Here is a 12,420-nt window from a genome sequence, read left to right as displayed (position 1 = left end):
TGTTTCAACCCTACACGACCTTCTGCTGTATGTTACCAGCTCCGAGCTGTCTCTAACACAGCTCCCTAGGCTGAAAGTAAGTTTCATGCAGAAAAGTTTGGAGCTGGAAGGCTGCCGGCACCAGTTGCTGATGCTGGACGCTTGCTGCAAGTCTGGCACACTGAGGGAAAGACTGTACAGATTGCAAAAGAGATCATAGAATGGCCTAGATTGGAAGGGACGTTAGAGATCATTTCATCCAACCTCCCTGTCATGGGCAGAGATGCCACCTCTCGACTGGACCAGGCAACACATGGGGACGGAGTGGGAATCGAACCCGCAACCTCAGTGTTGTTATTGTGGTCAGCACTGCCCTCAACCCACTGAGCTAACCAGCCCCCTAAATGACACTACTTAGGTTCATTGAATCTAGTTACTCACTAGGGAGTGGGAACTTTACTAAAATTGTCTTTGCCTTTCAGTTTTTAAAATTAATTTCTGCTTACTAGTTTCCAGATCTATGACCTTGCCACCAACAGAGCAGAGTCAATGCCACTTCCAGTGACAGTGATGGGGGTTGTTCACGGCAAACTCTTCTGTCCCTCATTCTGTGCATCTTGTATCTGAGTTTAGTAGAATGCAACAGATGACAGTTACATTCCTCATTCATACTCTGAAAAGATCTCAGCCTGTAGATCGCAGCACTGCATGTCTTGAACTCAAGCAGAGATCTGTGAAAGAGGAGAATGGTTGAGCACACAGTGTAGGCAGCTGCTAAGAGGGAGGCCACTTCCTCAAAATAGACATATGCATGACTTATTTTTATTTTTAAAAATATATTCTGTTTCATTTTCCTCTTTGTTCTTTCAATTTCATCTATGGAAGCTGAGGATAAAGTAATAGTCATATAACACGAGAAAGCAAATAGAAATGGACAGAAACACTTAAAGCTTTAGGCCGGTTCAGGTCTCGATTGGAACATTTCAGCTTTTTTTTTTTTTTCCACTCTTTGTGGAATAAGATGACTTAATATAGGGTCCAATCCCTTTCCTGTGAATTTGAGGGTGGGAAGATTAAATCGTTCAGCTTGGAGCAAGCAGTTTTTGTAGCTTTTCACTGCTCCATAGCCAGGTACTGAGTTGTGATATCAATATGAGAAAACACACTGTCTGCTCTGATTGATTCCGTTTTGTTCTGGTATACTAGCTGTTTTTCCTCCCAGAGCTCTTCCTCTACAAAAACGTGGATTGAATGCACTTTTTGGAGGAAGTGGTTTTGCCAACAAGGATTTTCTGCTCTGCTAGGGGAATTCTCCATTGCTGGATGGTGATAAGAGCTGAGCCTTGTGCACTGATTTAGTCAGCTGAAGTGAATGCATGTAACAAAGTGGTCCCTAGAATTTAGAGTTCAAAATATTTCTCCTAATAGAAGCTAAAATTATTGCTTATTATAAATGAGTTTGAGCTTACAGACCAAGTCTCTTAGATCATCTAGAAAACTTCTGTGCTGCTTGATATCTGCATGGTTCCCTCTAACTGAGCTCTAAGTACCAATGTGACCAAAATATTTTGTGGTAAACAATGATCATACACCTGCAAGAAATCACAGAGAGTACTGGTGCATGGGCTGAAGTTTGGAAGAGCAATTTCTTTTCCAAACAGCAGCTGTTCTGGGAGCTTACACTATGCCATGCTATTCTGGAGGAAGCTAGACAGTTCTCAGAAGCCTAAGAGTTTAACTGGCTGCATATAAAGTCCCAGGGCTCATTTATAAGCAGGCCATCAAGAAGTTAGAGCTCACTTTTGTGTCAAACATATAGTAATGTTTGTATGAGTTAGAAAGTGTTGTACCATCTCAAGCAGGTAAACTTATGGATTACAGTGAGAATTTCTTGGTTTCTTCAGGATGGTACCATGAAAGCTATGATCCAATAGAGATACTTAATGATATTGGTAGAGATTTAGGAGGCTACTATGATCTCTGTGATGTTCTGGGGAAAAGCATTTGCTCTTCCACACGGATGGATTATTTACTAGAATTGGTTCCCTTAATAGTTTGATCAGTAATTGCCTTTTCTTTTGAGAGTCATGTTTAATGCTTTTTTATAATATTGTCCTCCATCCCCCACCCCAAAATGTCAGACCATATCTTTAGCAGGAGCACAGCTAGTAGATTTAAGACATTGTAGTTTTAGGACTTAAGGCTCTTTTTTTGTTTCTGTTTCTTGGTTCTCTTAGGATTCTCAATCCTAAGAATGCATTGGTCTGTAGAACTAACGGCTAGAGATTGCCTTTATGAGAAATTCTCCTGTGATCTTCTTATGGTTGCTGTCACGTGCTAACCTCAAGCAACTGGCTTACTTGTATGATAAATGCTTTATTTCTCCTTCCCTAACTAAGGAGGGTCAAACTACATGCATTTCTTACAAATCAGCCTGAAGATTTATTTGTAGTAGATAAGTAGGGAATTAATCAGTAATCTATTCCATCAGCTTCAGCCACAGACATCTCAGCTGCTCCTCTGTCACTCAGACTATTGCAAACTAGGAACAGTGTCCCTCCTGCCTCCCCATTTCAAGAGCCCAGTCTTCATCTGTCCGCTCTTGATTGGTCTCAAATTCTAAATCTTCCCATCTGGCCCTTAAGCAATAATTAAAGCAATTAGCCTCTGTCTCCTAGGCCTAGTTGCTAATACAATCCAGCTGATTTACCTCCAGAGACATTTTGTAAAGCTCAGCAAAAAAAAAAAAAGGTTGCTACTGCAAGCAGATAGAAGCAAAAGGCAGAAAGAAAAAGCCAGAATGAGGTAGTCCTTCATTCTATAGTTGTGCCCTATACTTCTCTGTGAGTAATGTGCTCCCTTCTTGCATAGACAAGTTTGTGTTGTGCCCCTGTTGCATTCCTAGCTTTCCCTGAAGAAATCCATCTTTCATATGTCATCTTATTACTGCGATAATTGTAAATGGCTGTTTAGTACTGAGCAGATTATTTTGGGTTATGTGTAGGTCATTAATCAATTGACTTTGGTTTTTTGCATGACTGTATCTCAGTATATTACCATTACTGTCTTTTTTCCTCTAATCTATACTTCTGAAGATGTAAGTGATTGGTCAGACTTTCATGATTGGAAGAGAAGCCGTAACTGGACTGTCTCCTTTCACCTATTCTGACATATGATATAGAGACTGAGCAACACAAACTAAAGGAGGGAAAGCCAAAATTTGTCTCAAATGATGGAGATGGCTGAGTTGGAGTTATCACCTCCATTGCTTCCACCAACTGAATTTTAATCTTGTTTCCAAACATTTGCACTTCTGCCATGCCCAGACTGGAAAGGAGAAAGGTGGGAGAACCTCTGAAATGCCATTGTGTAGGAGTGAAGTAGGAAGAGTAAATCAACACAGGGAAGAACTTTGAATAAATTCAGAAAGAGAACACCAGGAAAGGTCCACTATTAAACCATTTTTCTCTTTTGTCCCGATCATAATTTTTAGTTCCTCATTATTTCCCACTTTGTTATGTGCAGTGTGTTCTTCTTATTCATGTGAGTTAGGATAAAAAAATGCTGCTCCTCGTGCCTTATGAGAAAATACCAGTCCACAGCTCAGCATGTAACTATGTGTTTAGTAAGTAGCCTTAGACAGACTTTAGAGGGAGTTGCTGAGTTCCTGGACCTCAGATAGCACTCTTGCCAAAGTCCTGGTAAGAGTCGGAGAGGCATCCTTCATCTTTGTTGCTTTCTTTCTCTCCCTAGTGAAAGCAAACACTCCTTTACTGCTGTTGTGACACACAAACCCTGCAGTGATGGTGTATTGTTATCTACATCTGCCTCTGCTATTACTCTCTGGAAGATTTTTTTGGCATTTTGTACAGCCTGGAAACCTCTCGCGTAGCTTCCATCTCCAGCTTTCCTGCGATACACAGAGACAGGAGAGTAGGGTGAAATTGTGTCAACAGAAATAATTCTTATCTCCTGACTTCCTGATATAACTTGAACTCTATTGCCTGTGAATTTGTTTGCTCCCTGGGAATATTGCTTTGCAGACAGAAAAAGCTTCCATATACCTGAGCTGCTATGGAGTAGAAAACTGTCATAGTAAAGAGTGGAAGGCAGCAGAGTAAAGGGGCAGGTACAAAGTCTTTAGATTCAATGTGGTTATAGTTCTCTTAGCAAGGGCTTCACCTGTAGCTGACAGTTGTAGACTCAAGGGATGTTGTTCACAAATAAGCACATAATTTCCCAGTGTAGATTCATGCTTTGGGACTTGAGAAAATAGCCTTACGTTTCATGTTTGTAACTGGAGAAGAAAACAGGTTATTGAATGCTTTTGGTGTCACAGCTTAGATTTATGGCAAAAGGGAGCAGCAAGAAGTTTAGGGAGGAAGGTGTGAAGGAAATAGTATGAGAGTCAAGAGAACAATGCAGAAGAGAATGAAACAGTAAGAACTAAAGCATAGTGAGTTCAAAGAGAAAGAAAATGATTTGAAGAGAAAGCCGCTTGGAAAAAATGGTTTAGACTGAGCTAAGGGTTGTGAACAGAAGGAATACAAAAGGAGGAAGAAAAAGGACAAAGACTGACAGTTTTGTAGTTCATTGTAGATGTTTGACGAGGGGCCCATGATTAACCAGTGAATTGCATGTGTTTTGTATTCCCTGGTTTGTATCGTCACTGCTAAAAGGGGATTCTTCTACGTAGGTTTTCCAATAGCAATATTCTCAAGATTAAAGTAGAGGAGTGATGATGACATGTTGATGAGAAACCCTACTCTTTTGTACTTATGATAACATTATTTTCCTGCATACAGATACACCTAGGAAGTTCAAATCCTAGAAATAAAAAAGTAAACTTAGGACATTTAAACTACTACTCAATAAATTATTTCACTCCTGTATCTTAATTCCTGCTTCTGCTTACAATAATTTCGTACTTAAGTCAGACTTCAGAGGCCATGACTGAAGCTGTAGTATTTATCAACTACTTTAACTACTTTTATTTTGAAAGCTCCTGGCAGTTTGGGATATTTTCTAACAACAGAGATAGCACTGTTGGCTCTCTGAAGGGTAGATTAAGTTTTGTGAGAGATTCTTCTCTTTCCTTGCAGGAGAGTTCCTGTGAAACTCGACTGCTTGTTGTACCCCTGCTGACAGGCTCAGTTGTGTCTTCTGTTGCTTAGATGAGGACAGGCTGCAAAGAGAAGAATGAGAGTCTTGAGACTTGCTTTGTGATTATTATTGTGATGTTCAGGTTTATGTAGGTCTTCCGCATCCTAGTTAATTCTTAAATGTGTTGCCTGCATTAGAAGTTTCATTCTCAATTTAAATAGAATGAGAAGAAATTAATAATCCAGTGGTTTTGCAAAGTAGTTTATAGTTCTTAACAGCCAATTTTCTAACAATTGACCTGAATTGGTGGTCAAAAATACTCACTACTTGTCTGTGATGTGAACCTCAGTCGTCACTAAAGTGTATTTTGTAAGAAAAATGTCCCCTAATCACCATATAAACTGCCAATATTTCATTTAAAAACTAAAACAAAAGATAAAATCTCTGACAAATGGAAGGCTGTGGAGTCTAGGTGGAAACTGTAAAGATTCTTGGCAAAAGAACCTTTAAAAAATTTTACCAAAAATTAGAAATAGCAGTTTTCCAGTAGAAGGTTTCAGTTGGTGTGTGCATTTTGATAAAAGCAGAACTACACGGGGCACTCAGGCTTTTGGCTTCACAGAGTGGTGGTAGTACCTGCAAAGTATGCTAATGCTGTCCTTAGGTCACCACTTATGAAGTTTCCTTACCTTTGCTAATTAGGTAGGCTTTCTTTTTTTGTAAGGTAGTCTCTTACAAGAGTGTAATGTCTTCATTCAAATCTTCTGGTTTTGTTTTGAGTGTACTGTAGGAAGTATTTAAATACTTTATTGGCTCACAGATTGCAGAAAGTTTGTGATGAAACTTTCCTGTGTGGCAGCCTCTGTTTCTCAAATTCATAGAAATGCTGTCAGATCCTTTTAAAGCTTCAAAGTAGTGTTGCAGGATGCAAAAAAAAAAAAAAAAAGTTAAGTTTTTATTTAAGTCTGTCACCATTTAGCTTTGATTTTTCAACTCCCACAAAGGACATCGCAGTTTTGCAAAAAACATAGCAGCTGCATATTGCAATATGACCAGTTATTAGGGATTATATAACTAGAGTTTAGTATTTGGTTGAAAATATCTTCCTTCCTATGTCAGTGACAGGAGGTCTAGAAGTCTTTAATAAAACGACTCTGTAAGATAAATGCTGTGAGAAGTAGACAAGTCTCCTTCTCTGTAGATCAGCTCTGCCCTGACACTCTTGACACAGGTGGGCAAGGGAGGTTTGGACATGCTTACTCTAACCCTCCGAGAATTTTCTCGTTCCAGGATGACGGGGGAAGGTGGTGAATCAGGCAGTAAGAGATCGGTTAAGAACAAATTAGAAATAAGCTCATTAAACTATCACCTCTAAGTATATTTAATTCTTCTACTTGACTGAGAATTCTTAGTTGCCTCTCTCTTTTTACTCTCTACTTTATTTCTGAGGTTATTTCTATTAGAGCAAAGTGGTGTGTTTCAATAATATTGGCCAATACAGTGCGGGTAAACCTAGGATAGAGTATATTTTAGCCAAATGGAGAAAATGTACTACAGGAAGATCTGCGTTTCAGGGGCTCTTTCAATTATTTCTTATCTTTCATTATCCGAACTTGTATCTATCTAGATAAATCCAACTGGAATGGAAGTGTCTGGGTAATTTACAGTTTGTTCTACTTATTGCTAATAAATGTGCTTCTGTTGAAAGGACTTTTGTAAGCAAACAGATAATATGGTATAGATTGGCTAACAGTCACTGTTCTCTCAGTGACTACTGTAAAAATAACTCTGCTGAGAAGACCGTGTCAAAGATAATTCAGGAGAAAAATCTTTTTATTTCTTAGTTCCTACTGTAAATAGCTGAACCATTGTCTTTCTGGAGCTCACATTGTTAACACAGAGCAAACAGAAAAGATCTTTTAATATTTCAGTGTAATAAAAATTTTGTCTGAAAATGTCTTATGCAATCTACTCCACAACTCTTTACATGTTAGATAACACTTTTATAGAGTCAAACCTAAGAAATTCTCGATTTCAGCACTCCATTCTTCCAATAAAAATGTTGTTTTCCTCATGCTCCAAATAGCAGAATTATACACAATGATGCCTTCCCATTACTGAGGGTGAAATTTTATGAAGGAAATGGAAAGATCAATTGTGGTGTAACAAGGGGAGAAAACTTGTTGTGGTCAGATGCAAAGATGTGGATAAGATGAGCAAATGTGTGGCAAGATTATAAAAATGAGGTTAATTGGATCTTGAAATAAATGGTGAGATGATGGAACTGTATTTAAGACTTCACAGTCTTTTCTGTAATGAGAAAAAAATGATGGGCAGTAAATTTCCACACACATGACAGCATGAAGGGGATGCGTAAAAAAGGATAAGAACAGTAAAGTCTGGAAGAGAGAAAGGCATAGGATTTACAAGGGATTGAGGCAAAAAAAACCCTGAAAGACGATTGCTTAGGATAATAGCTGAACCTTAGTTTTCCAGTTATGCCTCCTGTTTCACTGTTTACATTGAGGAGAAAAAGATAGGAATGTTTGAATTCATCATTTCATCTCTTTTAGTGCCGAAAGGGCTTGTATATGGCAAATATATTTAATGTTTTCTAAGGTATAGCCAGCAGAGTATTTTTATCTCTGCCTGCCTCACAACTCTTTTCCTTTCCATGCAGTATGGAAATCTGTGCTGATGTCCAGCCAACTCTTTAAAATTCCAAGTCTCTCCAGCTCACAGGAATGCTGTGCTTTATGAGTGTCCAGTGTAACAAATAAAGGAATTATACACTATCCAACTAGATTTAAAACTATCCAACTAAATGTAAATGTAACATATCGTGCAAATGTGAAATAATGAAGCTTCATGTAAAAAAAAAAAATTAAAAATCTGCTTCACTTCCTTCAGAGTCTTTTGGCACTGAAAAACTCTAGTCTTTTATTTCCTTTTGGCATTTTTAAAAAATCACAAAGCCATGCTTTTTCCAATTTTTAGTCATTGCAGATAACCAGTGTCAGTAATTAACTTACTGTCACTGAGTAACTTTTGACCCAGCAGTCAACAGCTTTCTTTGTACGCTCACTGAGGTAGCCAAGAGTCTCTTACTGTCAGTTGCTGGGAAAAGGCTCCTGCAAGTAGTTCATGTGGCATCATCCTCCAAATCATGTCTGGTGGCCACACACCAGTGTCTGAGCCTCACAGACATTGAGACACTATGTTAGATGTTATATTTATTAATATTCTGGATTATTTCTGCTTTATTTCCTTACAAAATAAAAGTGTGACTTCTGTTGGCAGCCGTGGGGTTTCTGCATTACTGTCTTTTTTATGTATGGGGTATTTTATCTCACAAATAAAGTGATAAGCTTTTCCTGCTGCAAGCATTTTAGAAATCGGTCAAGCAATAAATAAATATATTTTGCGTAGAAAGGCCTCAAATGGAATACACTTTGGAGTTTTGGGAGTTGCTCTTTGAGAAAGTTTCAGACCAAATAAAGAACAACCAGAGCAGACTAGTAAGAATGATTATCAATCTGGAAAACATGATTTTCGTAGTATGAATGAATTTTTTGAAAGAGAAGATTGAAGGGATGGGACATAGTAACAGTCTTGAAATGTCTGAAAGATTCTTGTAAAGAGATAAGAATGCTCTCTTCTCCAGGTACACCTGTCTTCTGTTGTGATATGTGGTAGATAGGTGAAAAAGAAATAGGCTTAGTGCTTTTTCTGACAGTCAGAGGTGAGTTTTAAGAATATTTTAATAATTCTGAAGACAGTGAAACAGTGACCCAGATTGTCTGGGGGATGCATGGCATCTCTGACACTGGAAGTCTTAAGATAATAAGAGTGGTCAGAAGTGACCTTCTGACTTTGTTCTGTGGCAGTAAGATGAACTAGATTACACTGTGATGTCCTCCCAGGCTTTTTATTGTGCGATTTGACACTTATTTTACTTCCAGGTGACTTTTGTTGCTGACTTGTAATGTCTTGGAAAGATGCTGATATTTCATGTCACAAGCTCCTCAAAGCAGGTTGAGAGCAGGCAAGAATCTTTCATTTTTATAAAGCAGAAGTGCCAAATTCTTATTATTGCAAGGAAGGGATTAAATAATGAACTCAGAACCTCCAGAAAAGGGGAAGGACAAAGTGGCCACAAGATCTCAGTACTTTTAAGTCAACTTTATAATCATCTAAATGTTTGGAGAGGGAATCCTCTTGGCCTTAGCCTTAGCCTCATTTGTTCTTCTTGAATGAAACATCTTCTGTCTACTAATGTTTCCACTCCATGATTGCTTTTAATCTTGCATTGCTGGTAACAGAGACATATACGTTCCCTCTGTCCCATCCATGCTCACATTCTCCTGTTGGCGCAAAGGCTTGTGCTTTCACGTGGTGAACTGAAACCAAGAACTGATCTCGGTCTTAAACAGACTGGCAAAATTAAAACAAGAAATCGAAAATGAACCCCAAATATTTTAACTGGGATCAGTTATTCAGTCTATCTTACTAGAAGACCATAAAAATGTATGTGCCAAGGGGGGTACAGGAATCTGAATGAGCAGGTTCAGGTCTGGAGAAGGTGGGAGCAAGCTTTGGAAGGACGGTACAAGACCTAAAGTTAGGGAACAGAAAAGTTGTCCTCTGCTCTCCTACTACGTGTTTACTGCGGCTGCTTAATAAGAGTACCAAAAGAAAATGCTTATTAGCTTCTGCACAACTGCAGAGTCAAAAAAAATTAAACAGTTCCTTCTCAATATTCATCTGTGTAGAAATACAAAACCACTTTTTTTTTTTTTCTGGATACTGTATAGAGTCTTCAAATCTGTGATGAATAAATATGGATTCCTGCCATACAACTTTCTCAGAGTATATTATTCTCTACGGTTCACTTAAGATGCTAAAGTTGTTCTTGAAATAAATATTTTGGAGAAACCATTGGACAAGACTTTCTATGCAATACTATTGCATTTTTTGAGAGACATAGCTAATCCATTTCAGCCTGAATTTCTTTTCCTCACAAAACCAAACCCCATTCCTGGTGCATAATTTATGATCTTGGCATCCAGCCCAAACATATGTACATACTGAAATCAGTTTTGCATCTGTTTAACTTCATGCACATGAGTACTCTAATTGGATTTAGTCTGATGAAATGACTCATGCGAAATCAAGTGTTTGCAGGACAAGGGTTTCAGACAGTAGAGTTCTTCAGGGCAGTAGCTTCTACAATTTCGTGTGGCACCTACCACATGAAATGGCTTCTTGATTATCTAGAAGCCCTCTGCATGCTGTACAGCTGTAGTACGAGTTGAAATGAAGAAGCATAAAAGAACAGGCCTTGAAGTCTAGGTCAGATCTTCTACTGTATAGCAGTTGGACACATTTAAAATAGTTGTAATAATTAATGATAACTTTCTTTTAATTAAATTTCTTTTGGGAATCTCTTCAGGATCAAGGAAAATCACTGTTCTTATTCCTTTGTAGCAGGCTTCCAGGCTGCAGCTGTTGGCCTTCTGGTAGCCATTGGCCAGGTTAAATACTGTTGCTTGTGTGTGCTGGACCCTCTGATAAGTTACAACCATCATCTCTGATCACGATGGAACCATATCCTTCTGGAGCCTAATAAGTCAATAGATTCAACATCTCCTGCAAGGGAGAGTTATCCAAATAGGCAGCAATGTAGATACTCATAATCTTTCCAGAACAAAATACCAGAGTGTCAATAAAAGGAATGGGTTTTCTTTTTGAGCTCTCCTAAGTCTTAGCTATCCATGCCACCTCATGTCTGCCATCCTGAACCCTGTCTAATTTCTTGTCCTATAACTGTGCAGCCATAGGCCGCAGGAAGAGAAGAGGTGATGCTGAACTTGCTTCTTATTTATGATGTTTGTATACAGAGATGGGGTTTTTTTTTAGTGTTTTCTGATTCTCCCTATGTCTGCTGTAAGAGTCTAGGGAATGGCCTTAGAACGTGAAGATTCTCAAGGAAGGGAATGAGTGAGGCTGCAAGATCTGATGTTAGGAGCATTAGGGATTAAAAAGTGAAACTCCAGGGAGTTTGTACTCTGAGAATATAGTTTGGGAAGGATAGATGAAAAAGGAAGGCTTGGAGTATGAATGCTGTTAAGGCAAGGCAAGAAAATATATTTGACTCCAAAACTGATGATGTGCAGAGGACCAGTATGAGATGGAAATGAGAACAGGGGAAGAAAAAAAAGAAGTTGGAGTAAGAATATAAAGCAAGAAGTATACCTTAAAGATGAATGGTTTTGTTGGCCTTTCCCTCCTACTTCACTCCCCAGCTACATTCTGTGATTGGTGAAAACACCTTAAAATGAAAGTTTTAGGAAGCTCAGAATGTAGAGCCAGACATGTGATTTTAGGTATTTGAAATGTATTTTTGATTGAGGCATTATGCTCCTGACTTTTGGTGACATTTAGGCAGGAGTTACCTAAAAATGGCATGTGTGTAAAATTCATTGTGTAACACCTGATTCAGGACTCTCTGAAGTTAGTAGACTACACTGTGCTTTGAAGCAATAGAGGAAAATACTGAAATACTGCAGGATTAAAATATTATAGAAGTAAAACTGTGCTCTGAATTACCTAAACGTGAATCTGATGGCTTTGCTGAAGATACTCTCTGATACTTTTGTGTGACTGGGGGAAAGCTTTGATCTTGAAGTGTTAAGTTTTAGAAGGCTTTATGTTGCTGATGTCTTTTCGTGGTCCGCAACTTGAAGTGTGTGCAGAGGAAACAGATAATTGTCTTGATATTGCAAGGACAAATGCACAGTATTGACTTTTGGTAACTGAAAACTCTTTGGTTTTACAAGTGGATACACTTTAATGAGATGGTCATCTGTTTTATCCAGCAAGCTGAACTTCTGCTCAGGGAAAAGTTCTGAATGCTGATACACAAAGAGAAAATGGTTTTACTATATGATTCTCAGAAGAGCATGCAAAATGTTAACAAACTTACACATCTCTAATTAGTTCTAGGGTTCTGCAAATCAAACTAGACCATTATCATTTCCATGTTTTGAATAACTTATTTCAGCTTTTGATAATATTTCTTATTGATTGGATGAATATCAATGTTTCCTACTTAAATCCTCTTTGCCTTAAATTGTGTAATTTCTAATCCTTTAGAGTTTTGTGCAAATTAGCTGCGCCTTATTTACATCTTGGCAAATACAAAGAAGTTGGTATTTGTAGAAACTCGTGTAGTAGTACTTAGACAGGGCTTTATAGCATGTTAACTGTAATTATCATAGGTAATTCATTTGTTAATTGGTTTACTGAATTTGCAGCTTGTCATATTTTTTAAAGTAC

General features: G+C 38.2%; 1 protein-coding gene across 1 annotated transcript in view; it reads left to right on the top strand.

The window, feature by feature from the left end:
• LOC104278406 (nucleolar protein 4) overlaps positions 1-12,420 on the top strand; it is a gene marked incomplete at its 3' end in the record, with an annotated part of 45,933 nt that overhangs the window by 19,884 nt on the left and 13,629 nt on the right. The window lies entirely within an intron of this gene.

The sequence above is a fragment of the Apaloderma vittatum genome, unplaced genomic scaffold, assembly GCF_000703405.1.
Source record: "Apaloderma vittatum isolate BGI_N311 unplaced genomic scaffold, ASM70340v1 scaffold38478, whole genome shotgun sequence".
NCBI lineage: Eukaryota > Metazoa > Chordata > Aves > Trogoniformes > Trogonidae > Apaloderma > Apaloderma vittatum.
Note: the sequence above shows the minus strand (reverse complement) of the source record. Positions and strands in the feature narration are given on the sequence as shown.